The sequence below is a fragment of the Myotis lucifugus genome, unplaced genomic scaffold, assembly GCF_000147115.1.
Source record: "Myotis lucifugus unplaced genomic scaffold, Myoluc2.0 scaffold_84, whole genome shotgun sequence".
In the NCBI taxonomy this organism is placed as follows: Eukaryota; Metazoa; Chordata; class Mammalia; order Chiroptera; family Vespertilionidae; genus Myotis; species Myotis lucifugus.
Window position 1 is genome coordinate 3,558,463 of NW_005871132.1, and position 17,163 is coordinate 3,575,625.

Genomic DNA, 17,163 nt, shown 5'->3' on the forward strand with positions numbered 1-17,163 from the left:
TGTGCCAGCCACAGCACATCTCGTGATTTTTCTATATAATCTTTTCTCTTGCACACACAAAGCAGATCAAGGCACACTCACCCACACACACACACACACACACATATATATATATATATATATATATATATATATATATATATTAAGCCATTTAGTTTTCAAGATATCATTATACAGAAGTGGGCAAATGTAGGTTAATAATAATAAATAATACAATAATTAATTAATTAATAATACAAGAATAAACTATATCACAACTGTAAACCTACTTTTGCTCACACCTGCATATATAAACAAAAAAAAAAGGAAGGGAGCAATATCTTGAGATGTTTAACAGTCTTACTATCTTGCTCAATATCCTGAGGATTTTTACATGATTATTACTTTACAATATCTCTACTATAGGATAGAGAAAGCCCATCTCCTGTGTCCTAAAATAAAATGTTTACTTGAATGTTATTTGTTAATGGAATGGAGAGGGCCTTGTCTCCCCTGGTTGCTAGTGGGAGTAGATTTCTTGCAATAGCCCAAGAAAAAGAATTTTCTGAGACTCACATGGGAGAATGAGGTATTGGAGAAAGTTTTAATTCTGTGGAGTCAAAGCCCCTGAGTTTCCAAGTTTTCATTTCCCTTTGTACCACCACAGAAGAAGAGCAGCTGGGGCTTTCGTAGAGCTAAAAATCAGAGCAGTGTCCAGAGTTTCCATTCCACAATTGAGCAGTGTGCAATATAGCATCAGGCTAGCCTAATTTGTGTCTTACTACTGTAGTCCATCAATCCATTGCATGTGGGGCCCTCAAGGTCACATGGCTATGGAGAAAACACATTCCTTCCTTGTGAATGCAAAGAAGCCAAGAGCACAAGAGAGTCACCAGAGAGCTCCTTTGTTTAGGAGATGAAGTACTCCCAAATTTTCACATGCTTGCAGTAGCCACTCCCCTTCTGGCCAATGATCTTTGTTCCCAGGTGTGCTGACAGGAAGGTATCTTCCCTCTGTCACTCCAACTTTACTGGGCATGTGTCTATCTTCCTTTTGCTGTATTCCTTTCTCTAGCGTTTTGCAGGGGATAGGCTGGTGGTTCCCTGGGGAATGGAAAGTTGCAGCTTCCTAGTGAAGCTGCCCAAATGACACGTGTATAATGTCTAGCCTTCCCTTTGCTCCTTTCCTATTATTAATAACTAGCTAATTACAATGGTATCATGATCATATCTCACATAAGAAAGAGATGGGCAAGTATTATATGAGTAGAGAAGCAGTGACAGAATCATGTCCATAGGAGCCAGTCTCTACATGAAACTTTTTCTATCCAATTTTCTCTTTCTCAGATATGTAAAAGGTTAAGGAAAGGGATGGTTTCTTCAAGGGCTAAAAAACAAGTGGGAGTTATATGTGATGCCTGTCACATAGTTCTAAAACTTTCACTCATGCTGTATAAAATAACCTATTACTTAATTTTTTATTTGGTAAGAAGAGTCTTTCCCTGAGCTTCAGCTGAGAATTCCCAAGAAAACTTCTTTTAGGACCAATAGATCAAAATTGCAGAGTGACCAATTTTGGTTCCTATAATAGCAATTTTTCCAGGATGTATTGACTCTAGAGAGGTGATTTTCAGTGTTGCCTGAATTTAGAATCACTTGGAAACTGCTAAAAAAATTCTGATTTCTGGGTCCCAACTCCAGAGATTCGGATTCAATTTACCTGGTCTGTTGCTTCAGCATGGAGATTTTTTAAAGCTTTTATGGATGTTCTATTGTACAGCCAAGGTTGGAAACCTCTTCTCTAGAGATATGTTACTCTAGAGAAGAAAGGATGTTAGGGTACGTGGAGGTGTTTCATATATATGCTAGGGAGCAAATGTTGAGATAATTTAAATATACAGTTCATTGGAGTAGATGGTCTTTTATATTTTTCCCAACCTCGAGATTCTATCATTTTATATTTACCTACCACAATGCATATATATGGAATCAAAGAAATATAGACAAAATTCTACCAAGCTATATAAATCAGGATGATTTTGCTAGTGTATCTGTATTCCTAGCTGCTGCCTCTTTTGGTTAATGAACTATTCTTTTATCCTGACTGCTTCTCAGTGCACACAACACAGTTTTATTAGATTACATTATGCACAGCATCATTGAGTCAAAGTGATGTTAATTAGCCTGCTAGAAGAAGCTTCTTAACCAGCTGTGAGGGCTTGTTAATATATATTATGATGTTAATAGTGCACATGAGTATGTGTGAGTAGGTGGTAGAGGACAAAAATTTAAACCAAATAAAAAATGTGAGCAAGACTGCAGCACATGGGAAATAAATGTTCATTGCCACTAGTCTCAATTATTTTTCATTATTTTCAAGGTCAAACTGGCAATTTTTCACAACTCCTACCCGCAAATGCCCTTCCCAATTGATTGACTCTTACAGCTAGAAGCTCTCCTTACACCCGGGAGGCAAGCCTGCTTTTTTATCATATTAAAAAAAAAATCTAAATGCCAAAGTGAAAAGAATACTGGGATTCTGTTTATTTTTATCTGAAAATCGAAACACCATGTAAACTCTAAAGCAACTAAAGTATTAATCTGTGATTTTTAAAAGCGTTTTAAATGATATTAAGAATAATATGGTGAGGAAATTGCTATTCTTACTGAACCTAAATAAAGCCTATTTTAACCCTGCTAGATAGCAATCGTCTAGTTCTTCCTTCCCAGTTGTTAAAGCATGCTCTTGGTTTGGCAAAAAAAAAAAGAAGAAAGAAAAAAGGGAAAAGAAAATCTTTCCTTCACCATAACTTCACCATTCCTCTTATAGAATGAATATCTTATGTTCATTTATAACTGTGTAGATCTTTTTCTCTTGAATATTTTTATCCCAAAAAACAACCATAGCTTCAAGAATCAAGATAAATAATCATAAATTTGCATGTAGAGAAGGTAAGAGGTTCCTAGGAATTCTTAATTGTCATCCTGATAAACAAACAGACATGTGTGAAGTTTGGGAGAATGTGGGAAGAAGGTGGGAGGCAGGGGCTGCTAGTAGGAGAATTCCCTTTTCAATTGCCATAGACGTGGGGTGAAAGTGGGAAGGTATGGATGGGTGCTTATTATTATCTTGAAGATTTGATGGTAGGAGGACTAAGACCTGGTTATGCTTCTCTGGTTTTACCTCTCTGCTCCCAAATATTATCCTTCTATTTCACTTTCTCTGCTTCCTCCTTTTCCTTTATTATCAATTTCTTGAAATAGTAATTTATGATAACTACTAATTCTTGCTCATATTCTATTTGCTCCGTAAATCCTTAGGAATCTGGAAAAAGATGACCCAGCAAAGGAGGTGAAAGAGACCTCAAAGAAGTACAAGGGAAATCAGCATAGAGCTGTTGAGGAAGCTAAGTGTAGGAAAAGATTCAAGAAGAGCTAAAACCAACCTTCTCAATGAATTTACCTCTTCTTTACTGAGGCACCTGGAAGAAATAATTGGTTCTTTTTTCAATGCAATCACTGAGTTCTGCTTATACCATTCACATTACTCTCATAACAGTGTTTTATAATCATTTGCTGCATGTCTGTCACCCCCCCCTCCCTCTATAACATTAGCATTCTACCTAGTGCAAAATTGTTATACACCACACATATTTGTTGAATAAGTGAAGCATTTTATTAATTATATATTTAATTATATATTTAAATGCAGGCCTGGAATTCTAGCAGGAAGCATGAATATCATGTACTAGCATTCATTCACTCAGCACATATTTATTGAATACCTATCATGTGCCAGACACTACTGTGAGTGTTGGGGCAATTCTCATGAACAAAATAGACAAAAATGATGTTTGCAGGCCATTTTTCAGGTTATAAAACTCACCCATATCCATTCTTGGTATTTTTCCTCTTCTCTCATCCTATATTATCAAAGCTAAGGCTTTCATTAAGCTTGGTATGCATAAGGGGAATAAGGCTTCTTCCTTATCTTTGCTTCTCATATCCTGTGAAACACCTGCTTTTGTAGCTGCTACCCTTGATTTTTAAAGCCTTCTTCTTTTCCTGGGCTGGGGAAATCTCTATAATAGTTGATGAATTATAAATATGATAACCATATTTCAAAATGTATAAATTGTGGCATTTATTCTTAAAAAGGTTTATTTTTTCCTACTTATAAACTATTTTACATCAAAAGTCTTACAGTGGTATAAAATTTAACTCACAATTAGTTATACATATAATGAATAACCTTCATTAAAAAGTATACAATTACATGAAGAGAAATAAAAAAAATTCAGCCAAGATGTATATTAACTAATACAATATTTGCATTGTCATTTTCATCATCTGCTGTTGAAATGATGGCACTTTATTGCCCTCATACTTGTTTAAAGAACTCAGCTTGCTTAATAATTGTTTATTCTTTCCAGTTTTTGTCCAGCATTTCTTGGCAAGTCTTTGAATACTTTGTGTGGAGTATCAGGAAAAATTTGACATAATCAGTGGCTGCCCATGGTTATTACAATCTTTAAAAGTTGTTAATGAGGAAAAATTGAAACCAAAACCAACAACAAAGAACAAGCAAGCAAATAAAAACAGCAACAACTCTCTTCCATCCTGGAGACTGAACAGAGAGAGACTGAGTTTACACATTTTCTTTCTGCTTGAAAGAATAATGTTTCCATGTTGAAAATCCTTAAACACATTCAACCATCTTTGATCTATGAATACATTTTTTTGTCCCATTTTGCTAGCCAGTTCTCATTGAGACACGATTTAAGGACACAGTGTTTATTAAACAGATAATATGAATAAGCTAATTGTCTATTTTCTAAGGTTTACCATCCTGGGCCTTCCCAAGTGAAACCCACCACACTTATATTTTCTACAAAGATTTCCTTTCCAAAGGACTAATTATTAACCTACAAATACCCATTTATCTACTACCCAAGGTCAAAATCACAACAATCAGCATTTTAGCAGTTTTCATAATAGGGTCTTTTACTTGAGTGGTAAAATTGTATTTTTTTTCCTTATAATTCTTTTATGATAACCAGTATTCATATGAAACTTTAGTGCTGAAAAATAATAATAGCTACAGATGTGGAGGGTTTTCGATGTGCCAGGCAGAATGTTGAGTGCCAAAGTTCTCTCACTTAATCTTCACAACATCCTATGAGTTTGATAATATTATCTTCCTTTTATAGATAAGAAAATTGAAACACAGAGAAGTTAAATAACTTGTCCAAGGTCACACACAATAAGTAACAGACTCAGGTCTGTCTGAAATCAGAGTTTCCCCTCTTAAAAATACATTATTGTGCCCTGGCCAGTGTGGCTCAGTTGGTTGGAATGTCGTCCCAGTACACCAAAAAGTCACATGTTTGATATGTTCGATTCCTGGTCAGGGCACATACCCAGATTGGGGGTTGGATCCCAGTCAGGGTGTGTACAGGAAGCAACTGATCTCTCTCTCTCTCTCTCTCTCTCTCTCTCTCTCTCTCTCCCTCCCTCCCTCCCTCCCTCCCTCCCTAACTCACTCTCCAACATCAATTTAAAAAACAACAACAAACCCTATTGTGTATTTCCCTCTCATAGGTTTGCACTCAAATTTTAAAAACAGCATCATGGAAAACATTGATATTTGTCAAGGAACTGAATGGTATTTGAGATGGTTTTGATAGTTTATGAGAACATGGTACAGAATATTTTAAATAGAAACTGTCCCAGAAAATTGAAGAAATTTGATCTCCATAATTAAAGCACATTAGACACTGACACATTGAATAACTATGCAAAACAAAGTAATGTTTGCATTAAGTTAAAAAGGGGATTATGGCTAAAGACAAGAGAGTGGGAATACTAAGGAGGAAAGAATGAGGCAGAGAAATGAAATCTGTTTTTCTAACTGAGGAGAGCTAAAAGACGCCATAAATCACTCTGGCTGTTACTGAAAAAATACTTGTAAAAAAATTTTCAGCTTGGCAAAGGTTAAGAGAACAACAATGTTTTGTCGGCTCAAGCGAGCCAAGGTCCTGATTGAAATGGAAAGCTTATCCTGCATGGCCAGAGAGGATCTACTGAAAGGGTTTTCTCTCACCCCAGTCTGCAACTGGGCAGGCAAGGAATCCTCAGCCTTCTATTCTCATGACTCTGCTTTGGAAGTTTTGTTGATTGTAAAGCAAGGTCATGCTCGCATCCTGGATTATTCTCTAAAACTCTAGTGTACCAATTTTAGCAGAGCTAATAATTAATATGAACATTTTCAGAATCTTAACATTGTAACCTTCTGTTAGCCATTATCAAAGATTAATTCAGTAATGGCATTATTAAATTTTGTTAGTGCTATCATGAAAACAAATGCATATTCCTATTTAAACTGTGCAATCATCATGAGTCATGGTGAATTAAAGCTTCAGAATGCAAGACGGGTTAGGTCTAAAAGGGATTATTTCCATTTGTCTCTATATTCCAAACCCAAGAAAGACTGTCACCTCTTGGTGTTCTAATCATCTCTAGATCAGAGTTAGAGAATCCATGATCTGTGGTCTGAATCTTGCTCTCAGCTTCACTTTGATCAACCAATGGTTCATATCTCTAGTTAGTCTACCGTGACAAAAACCGAACCTGCTTTTAAAGTGTTAAATATTCTTTTAAGATTCAGTTCTCTTCCTATAAAGTTATCCTTCCTTAGGTCTATATATAGGGGTGGGGAAAAAGTAGGTTTACAGTTATGATACAAATAAATAATATAATAATTAATAAATAATAATATAAGAACAAACTCGCATACTCACAACTGTAAATCTACTTTTGCCCATCCCTATATATTTTTCTCTACCCTTTTAGCTTTCTCTCTGCCTATTTTCTCTCTCAAATGACATAACATATGATAATATTATAATTTTAATTTGTTGATATACTTGAATGGATGTTTGTGTTATTACCTTTTAAATTTAGAAATTAAACATATGAATTACTGTTTCTTTCTAACCTTAAAGTTCTATGAAAACTTTTATATTTTCTTCCTTTAAACTGAAATGACAAGCTTTACTGAAATTATATCTTTTACCTTTCCACTCAGTTTAGTTGATATGCTTATCAATTCTTATCATCTTAAAACTCTCTTTGAATTTTTTTCAACATCTAAACAAAAAAAGTCAATGTAGGTGGTATGGGACATTACTTTTAAAAGGTTCATTGTAACATGAGTTCTTCACAGAGACCTAAAGTCTTAAGGAGGGTATAAATTGCTACAACCTTTTAAAAATAACATTTAAAATGGACTATGAAGACATATTATTTTAACATAGCAGTATCCCCTATAAAAAATCTGATTGAGGAGTTCCTGATTAATATTAATTATAATATTAATCCTGGATAATTAATATTATGAAGCTTTTAATATAAAAGGCACATTTACGAAAAAAATTAAAACTTTGCCAAAGATTTAGTGTGAGTTCTCCATCATTATTTATAACTAGTGGCCCAGTGCATGGATTTATGCACATTGAAAGGAAATTAATTAGAAGAAATATTTTAATATCACTATTTGCCCTTTCTCTATAATAGAAGTGTCAGAGATTAAAGAAACAGTAAAATGTATATAAAAATAATATATAAATTGATTAATAAATAAACAATAACAACATGATATAACTACAACAAAGACATGATATAAAAACAATAAAAACGATACAAAAACATTGCTGCTTTATTTCAGCTTCAGTATGTCAACAAAAACAACCAAATTGATCGAAACACATGCATGAGATTGGCACCAGTGACAGCTTTATATGTATCATGTATGTGCGAGTCAACGTTTATTTTTATTTTATTTTAATTTTTTTAAATATATTTTTTATTGATTTCAGAGAGGAAGGGAGAGGGAGAGAGAGATAGAAACATCAATGATGAGAGAGAATCATTGATCAGCTGCCTCCTGCACGCCCCCTACTGGGGATTGAGCCACAACTCAGGAATGTGCCCTTGACTGGAATCAAACCTGGGACCCTTCTGTCTGCAGGCTGATGCTCTATCCACTGAGCCAAACCAGCTAGGGCTCAATGTTTATTTTTAAATTGCCAGTGCAACTCATATGTACCAGCCGGCCAGTTGGTCGGACGGTCAAATGGATGTATGGTTAGTCACTTAGCCTTTTGTATATATAGATAGTGTAAAATTATAAATAAAATATCTAAGAACATGAAAATGACTAAATGCATTGTATAAATCTCTATGATTGAATATAATATTGACATTCAAAATGGCATTTCTGAAGAATATTTAATAAAATGGGGAAATTTCACTACAAAAATGTTTAGTTAAAAATAAAACAGGAAATGCCCAGCTGATGTGGCTCAGTGTTTGAGCATCTATCTATGAACCAAGAGGTCACTGGTTCTGTTCCTGATCCAGGCACATGCTTGGGTTGCAAGCTCAATCCCCAGTAGGGGGCGTGCAGGAGGCAGCCTATAGATGTTTCTCTCTCATCGATGTTTTTATCTCTCTATCCTTCTCACTTCCTCTCTCTCTAATGATCAATAAAGCCCATGCTGGTTTAGCTCAGTGGATAGAGCATCGGCCTGTAGACAGAAGGGTCCCAGGTTTGACTCCAGTCAAGGGCAGATACCTTGGTTGCAGGCTCTTCCCTGGCCACGGCCCTTGTTGGGGCATGTACAGGAGGCAACCAATCGATGCGTTTCTCTCACATGGATATTTCTCTTTGTCTTTCCCTCTCTCTTCCACTCTCCCTAAAAAAATAAATAAATAAATAACAGGAATAAGTGATATACACTGGACACTTCCAATTTGTTTAAAAATGTCCTGAAGAGCCCTAACTGGTTTGGCTCAGTGGATAGAGCATCGGCCTGCGGACTGACAGGTCCCAGGTTCGATTCCGGTCAAGGGCATGTACCTTGGTTGTGGGCACATCCCCAGTAGGGGGTGTGCAGGAGGCAGCTGGTTGATGTTTCTCTCTCATCGATGTTTCTAGCTCTCTATCCCTCTCCCTTCCTCTCTGTAAAAAATCAATAAAACATATTTAACAAATTGTCCTGAAGAGAACTAGAAAGAAATGTTTAGATTTCCTAAAGTTTCTATAATAAGCCCACCTTACTTTTATTCATTTTTTAATATGTTTTTATTGATTTTAGAGAGATAGGAAGGGAAAAGAACTGAGAGATAGAAACATTGATGAGAGAGAACCATTGATCAGCTGCCTTTTGCATAGCCACCACCAGAGGTTGAACCCACTACCTGGGGATATGCCCTGAGCAGAAATTGGACTGACCACAACGCTGGGCAGCATACCTTACTTTTATAATCAGTTATATATGTACATGCATATAAATATTAATAAAAATGTGATCTCCAGGAATCTCTAATTGGTAGACAGATATTCTTAGGACTCCTGTATAAGCTGTAGTTCATCTCTGTTGGCCAGTACCTATATGGATACTCCTTTAATTGCTTTTCTATGAGTCTTTGTTGTATTTAAGAAGAGAATACAGTGAACTTTGACTAAATAAATCATATCAAAATAGAATTTTAGATTGGAAAGAACCTTAAAGTTCATCTAGTCTAAACCTTCTGGCTTTCCTTCAGTTTCAGCAACAGTGAATCCACAGATGCAAGGGACTTTATATTAATAACAAGAGGCCTGGTGCACAAAATTCGTGCATGGGGGGGTGGGGGGGGAGTGTCCCTCAGCCCAGCTTTCACCCTCTCCAATCTGGGACATCTCTCACAATCCAGGACTGCTAGCTCCCAACTGCTCGCCTGCCTGCCAGCCTGATTGCCCCTAACCGCTTCTGCCTGCCAGCCTGATCACCCCCTAACCACTCCCCTGCCAGCCTGATTGATGCCTAACTGCTCCCCTGCCAGCCTGATTGCCCCTAACTGTCCTCCCCTGTAGGCCTGGTTCCCCCCAACTGCCCTCCCTGCCAGCCTGGTTCCCCCCAACTGCCCTCCCCTGCAGACATGGTTCCCCCTAACTGCCCTCCCCTGCTGGCCTGATCACCCTCAACTACCCTCCCCTGCTGGCCATCTTGTGGCAGCCATCTTGTGTTCACATGTGGGCAGCCATCTTGTGTGTTGGAGTGATAGTCAACTTGCATATTACCCCTTTAAAAAATTTTTTTTAAATATGTTTTATTGATTTTTTACAGAGAGGAAGGGAGAGGGATAGAGAGCTAGAAACATCGATGAGAGAGAAACATCGATCAGCTGCCTCCCGCACACCCCCTACTGGGGATGTGCCCGCAACCAAGGTACATGCCCTTGACCAGAATCGAACCTGGGACCCATCAATCCGCAGGCTGACACTCTATCCATTGAGCCAAACTGGTCAGGGCCATATTACCTCTTTATTAGATAGGATAATGGGAAAATAAATTCAACTCTAGAGTCACTTTGTATAAACTATTTCACTAAACAAAAGAATAATGAATAAAATAACAAAATATTTATAAAGTGGTTTGCATTGTACAAATCACTTTTAAAGACATAACTTCATTTGTTCCTTATAATAGTGTATATATATACATGAAAAACTGAAGCTTAGAGCCTAAAAGGGCATGTCAGTGTCCCAGCTAAAAAAATTTAGTCTTGTCCCAACAGCGAATTGCTTTCTCTTACCACATCCCAATGTAATGGACTGATATGTGAAAACCTATTTTAAAAGTTGCACAAAGAGCTTATTTTAATTACATGTTTAATAGCAAATATTTGAGATTTGCCCTACAAGGGCTGAGTTCTGTTTGCAGTTGTGTCTTTGATTGTGTGCTGAGCCATACTTTGTATATTTTGGGTCTATCTTAATGACCCCTGACTGCATATCTCAAATTCATGAGAGATATAACATTATTTAATTATCCCTGTGGTTTCTCCAAGTTGTGGGCTTGGAGTAGTCTAAATAAGGTATTTTAATGCTCATTGCCATATGACAGAAAGCTGACAAGTATCAACCAGTACCCCTCCTGAAGAATGTACAATAAGGTCCAAAAAAAAGTTGGATGAAGACTTAGGAAAGAAAATTCATAATCCTCTTGAAAATTTTGCCAGAAAGGATACAGGTGGAACCCGTTTTTCAAGTGTGTCCTTTCAATAAAATCTAATTCCTAGACTGGCAAATAATAAAAAATGGTGCTATAACTTGCCTGAGGAGTCAGAAATGAATGATAAATGAGGCAGCTCAGTCCAAGACTTGGTACCTCATAGCAAGCAGATCAGAAATGTCCACACTTGCTAAGGTAAATAATTGCCATCTTGGTCCTACAGTAAGCCTTGAGTCATTACCCTCTCTCTACCCAAATTCTAGATGTTTTGATATTCCCTGACACTACAGCCTGTCTAAGCCATTTAGTGTGGCCTTGCTATGTCTAATTAGGTATTGAATAACTGATTTCTTCTATATTAGTGGAATACTCCTCTGGGACTCTTAATATATTTCAAAGTATGCTGAGATTTCTTGTGAGATGAGAACTTCCTAGTAGCTTGCCATCCCCAAAGTTCTCTGCTTCTAGTACTCACTCCCCAACTCCAAGATTCCTTTTTAGTTCTAGTGTCCAAACTACTTAGCAGATATTCCCCCACCCCCACCCCCCGCTTTTAAATTCTGGTATCCTAATGTTTAAATTTTATAATAATTTTCTTTTCTAATATCTACATAATAGAATTTCTTTGGTTTCTCTAAAGAAAGCTTACAGCATGAGGAAAGAATTTTGAGATTATATGAGCCCAAATTCCTATTTCACAACCCACTAGATGTATGATATTGGGCATATTAGTTAACCTTTCTTTGCTTCCATTTTCTCTTTCACCTGTAAACTAGAGTTATCAATAGCTACTATACATGAATGATTTGAGGATTAAATGAGAAACTAAATGTAAAATTGTCTACAAAGTCCAGTTTATTGTAGATGCTCTGCTTAAAGAATGTTGAATTTGTCATTTGTTATGGTCTGAATTGTGTTTCCCCAGAATTCATATGTTAAAGTCCTAATCTCCAGTACCTTAGAATGTGACTGTACTTGGAGATAGGACCTTTAAGAAGTGATTAAGTAAAAATGAGGCCATTAAGGGGGATGGGGGTGGGCTTTAATTTTACCTGACTACTGTCTTTATAAGAAGAGGAAATCTGGACACACAGAAACACAAGTATGCATATACACAGAGGAAAGACAATGTGAGGATACAGTAAGAAGGAAGTCATATGCAAGCCAAGGAGAGAGGCCTCACAAGAAGCCAAACCTCCTAATATTTTTATCTTGGACTTCTAGTCTCCACAACTGTGAGAAAAATTAACTTCTGTTGTTTAAAACACCCGGGCTATAGTATTTTGTTATGACAGCCCTAGCAAACTAATACACATATACTCAACTATTTCAGAAGAATTGACTCCCACCTTTTTCCTATTCTAGTTCCTATTTAATTCTCTAATTAGTAATAGGGAAGTGATTAAGAGCATAATCTTATAAGTTAGCCTGAATTTGAAGACTAGGTTATCCACTTAAGTGACCTTGGGTCAATTTCTCAAATGTTTCTCAGTCTCAAATTTCCTTACTGATAAAATGAGACCACAGCTGTCTTATATAATTATAATAAGGATCAAATTAAAAGAGATGTTTGTAAATTTCACCATATAGCCAGGCACATAGGAGCTAAATAACTGGTAGAACTTGTTATATTTTATTTATATGTGTTTTGTCAATTTGGCTTAGTTTTCTCCAAGCCTAATCAGTTTAGCAAATCTGTGTGTAAAGTACTTTCTACATTTATTTGATTTTATTTTTTAAAGATGTGAAAAAGCAGCTTCTATTGGTTTCATTATTGGCTTGAGTCCAAGGTCACAATCTCTTAAAGTGAGTTGTAATATATTTTTTACATATATCCTAAAATAAAATCTTCCCAATATTATAGGTTTGTTTGAATGATTTATATGATTTTGCTCCAAGAACCAAACTTAGACTGTTTCTTTCCTGCAATTCTTCATACTTGTAATTTTAGGAAAACATCATGGCTTATCAGAAACTCATCTCCATGAGGTATTCTCCTACTTTGCAGTAAAATGATCAAAGCTCTCTTTTATTGCTATCTGACCCAATTCTAAAGTTTCCTACATTATTTATAAGGTATATTCATGGCCTGGTCTCATTCCCTATACCAGATGGTTTACATCTTACTTCTCTTTAATTTATTAAGAATGAAATTTGTTTCCATAAATATTTCATTATTGCCTCTCTCACCGAGCAAGATTTTTAGGCTATAATTTACATGGTGCACTCTGTTTCTTGTTTATTTCTATCCTTTGCTTACAATTTGTGAATTGGCATCACAATATCCTCTGTCCACAGGTTCTCTCTCTATGAGACTGTAATTATGTTAAGATTTTTACTTACTGGACACTTACTATGCATAGGGTACTCTGCTATCTATGGTGGAGGAACAAAGACATTTAAAATAGTCCTGCCCCAGCTGGTTTGGCTCAGTGGATAGAGTTCGGCCTGCGGAATGAAGGCCCTCAGGTTTGATTCTGGTCAGGGGCACCTGCCCAGGTTGCAGGCTTGATCCCCAGTATGGGGTGTGCAGGAGGCAGCCGATCAATGATCTCTCTCATCATTGATATTTCTATCTCTCTCCCCCTCTTCTTTCCTCTCTGAAATCAATAAAAATATATTAAATAAATAAATAAATAAATAAATAGATAAATCTCAAAGAGTCCACAGGGTCAGCCTTCCAATCATATTTTACTTTTTAGGCTTCTTGTGTTTGTTTGTAAATACTTTTATATTCTGACTTGTTTTCCCTTTTATTCCCATTTTCCCATCTACTGTCACCTCTTTTTTAACTCAAGTAGGCCAATGAACTCCCCTCAGGGTTCTCAAGCAGAATCTTTGTCAATCTGTTTTGTGTACTTTTTCATTTTCAGTTCTCCCCCAATTTTTAGAATAAAAACCACTACCTAGTTTGCTAAGATACTACAGTGTTAGTGATGGGTGGTTTAAGGGGTTTTCTTTCTTTTTTAAAAAAAATATATTTTATTGATTTTTTACAGAGAGGAAGGGAGAGAGATAGAGAGTTAGAAACATCGATGAGAGAGAAATATCGATCAGCTGCCTCCTGCACACCCCCTACTGGGGATGTGCCCACAACCAAGGTACATGTCCTTGACCGGAATCGAACCTGGGACCTTTCAGTCCACAGGCTGACGCTCTATCCACTGAGCCAAACCGGTTAGGGCTAAGAGGTTTTCTTGAAAGAGTTACATCTCACTTTGTTGAATCAGGATATCGTCTTCTTTCATCCTCATATCAAAAGGCCAAACCACCACTTGGTATAGGCTTATTTTCATTTACTTGAAAATGAAGGAGCTACCAACAGACTTTCTGGTGACGGGAAGGAAGATATCTAAATCCATTATTTTAGACAACAATGCGTGTTTCTCAAAGAGTTAGAACAACACCACCACCCCAATCATTTAAAGGAAAGCCAGCTGTAAATAAGAGGAAAGCAAATTCTGTAGCCTTAATAGGCACCCATGATTGGAGGTGAAATGGGCCAGGAAAAAGAAAAGCAAAAAAATAAACATAAAAAGTAAAAAGACAAAGGCACATATTGTTAGGAATCTAATAAAGTATTTGGAACCCTCCCAAAATCTAGTTAACATCAGATGTGGCATTTGTTTCCCCCCCTCCCAAGCAGGATAGCATCTCATAAATCTTTTAGTAATAATCATTAATAAACGAACTGTTCAAAATCCTTTAAGTGCCAATTATATGTGAAACATTTTGCTAGCTGCTAAACAACATAGGAGAAAAATAACATTATATGCCTGCCTTTAAGAGTTTTACTATCTAGCTGCAGCCATGGAGACTACCAGGCAGTATTGGGATTTTTTGGGAGATTTCAAAGAGACATTAAGTACTGAAAAATTCAAAATGAGTGGGTAAGCATTGAGGATTTGAAAAAAATGGGCTTTATTCCATCCTTGCCATTTCTTTGCTAACCACCACTTGGTATAGGCTTATTTTACCTTGCTATGTTACCTTGAGCAACTCCTTTCTCTTTCCCCCTTCATCCCCTCTCACCTCCACCCCCTCTTCTATCCCCCACCCCCACCCCACACACACACAAAGAAAGAGGTCATTCTGTTATAGGCAGTTAGAAAGACATGAGCAGAGCAAGGACAATGGGCCAGGTATAGAAGGTCACCAGGATGGAAAGCCCTGGGTGCCTACTAAGGGGCTAAACTGAGAAAACAGGACCTCACCCCCAGGGTAATCTTTCCTCCCGAGCATATCGCTGGTCCTGGAGTTTAGACCCCCTGACCTTTTCCTCCCTAAAAATAACATCTAGGCCTCAGTTGTATTTCAGCTCCAGGCCCAGAAAAGCAGCCAATCAGACAAGTGATGCCATGGCTGCCTCAGGACCAGCTGCAATGACTAATGACCCCCTGCCCTGGTGAGGTCCAATCAGTGGAGATTGCGACCTTGAAAGAACACACCTAGAAAGCTGCTGAATATTCACTGACGCCCTCCCCTAAGACCACCCCTAAGATTCCCACCTGCAAGAGAGAGAAATATCCTCAATACAAAGGACCCAGTGCCTGCTTTCTGGTTTCTGCCAGGGGAGCACACCCACGCCATTCTCTTCTCCCCCTTCTTCCCTCTAAGGGACCCCAGGAGACTTGCAACTTGGGGAGCAATGGGCAGCGGCAACTGGTCCTAGGCAAACCCCCTGAACCTAGGCTCTCCTGCTGCTTCTTCTATGCCCTTCCTTGTTTCACTGTCCTAAGTGTGTTTAGCTCTTGATTGAAATCACTCCAAGAAGATAAGAACGGAGGTCTCATCTCGCCAGTAACAATTCTAGATTTCTAAAATGTAAGAATATTTGGTATGATTGTTGTTTTGCCCAGATTGAAGTGTACAGCTAGAGCCCCCTGAGCTGCCCTTTATTTTCATAGACTAAGAAATTGTACAAAATTTCCCCAATTCAGTAGCAAGTCGGGGCTTAGATCAAAATCTTTCTATCCTGATGCTGTTAAAAAAAAAAAAAATCCTGCAACGAACAGTGCATCTTTTAAAGTGATCACTGTGACTCATAGACAAACCTTAAAATATATTCTTGACACCGTTTACTGTGAAGTCTGTTTTTTAAATCTTGGTACATGTGAAAATGGGGAAACGTATTATAGGGAACAAGGTGAACAATTAATTCCTTAGTTTCTGTAAGGCCATATAGTATATATACCAAAGCGCTATTGAAATACAGTTCCTTCTGGCAGACCCGTTACACCACTGCACAAGTAGCAGGGCAGCGAGGGAAGCCAACAGATGAACCTGGAGAGCGGGATGAGGCTCAAAGAGGTGATAAACTGCAAAAACACTTGTCAGATGCACAATGTTGTCCAGAGCCAGACCTAGGGAGCACCTTCCGAAAGCCTGGGGCTCCGCGAGCCCAAGTTCGCACGCTTCCAGGCATTCTATTGATTCACACTTGCGTCCTTCAACAGGTAGCGCCAATTACAACCCCTAAAGCACGGCCGCCCAGCATACTGGCCAATCCCGCTGTCAATCAAACACTGCACCTACCTTTCCAAATTCTCCCCTCCCCCTTTCATTGGCTTTTCCTCCGTCCAATCCTCAAATTTCTTCTGGGCTTTGGCACTTGGCCCCATCCAGCCTAGGACCGGAGCGGAAGCTACTCCCGCCCTTTGATGTCCGGCGCTCTCCGCCCCTTTCCCCCGGCCGGCGCGGCCCGGCAGGAGAGGGCGGGGCGAGCGAGGGGCGGGCGGGGGGCGGGGCTTGCCTCCCACGGCGGGAGGGCGGAGCCTGCAGTGGAGCTCGCTCGCTCCGTTAGGACCTCGGAGAGCGCCGCGCGCCGCGACCAAGGGACTGGAGACGCGGCCGGAGCCGGGCCGAAGCCTGCGAGCCCGCCTCCCTCCGCGCCCGGAGCCTCCCGGCTGGCAGGCAGCTCGTGGCGGCGGAGGAAGGTGCTGAAGTCGGGGGTCGGATAGTCCTCCCTCTGGGACGCGGATGCCGCCGCCGTCCAGCGCGGCTCCCTCACACCTGTGTGTGCGTCTGGGGAGCGTGGGCGCCCGCGCGAGAATGTCTGCGCGACTGGGGTCTGTGCTCGTGCCGTCCGTGAGCGATAGAGTCCCGGAGCCCGGGCGGTTCGGCC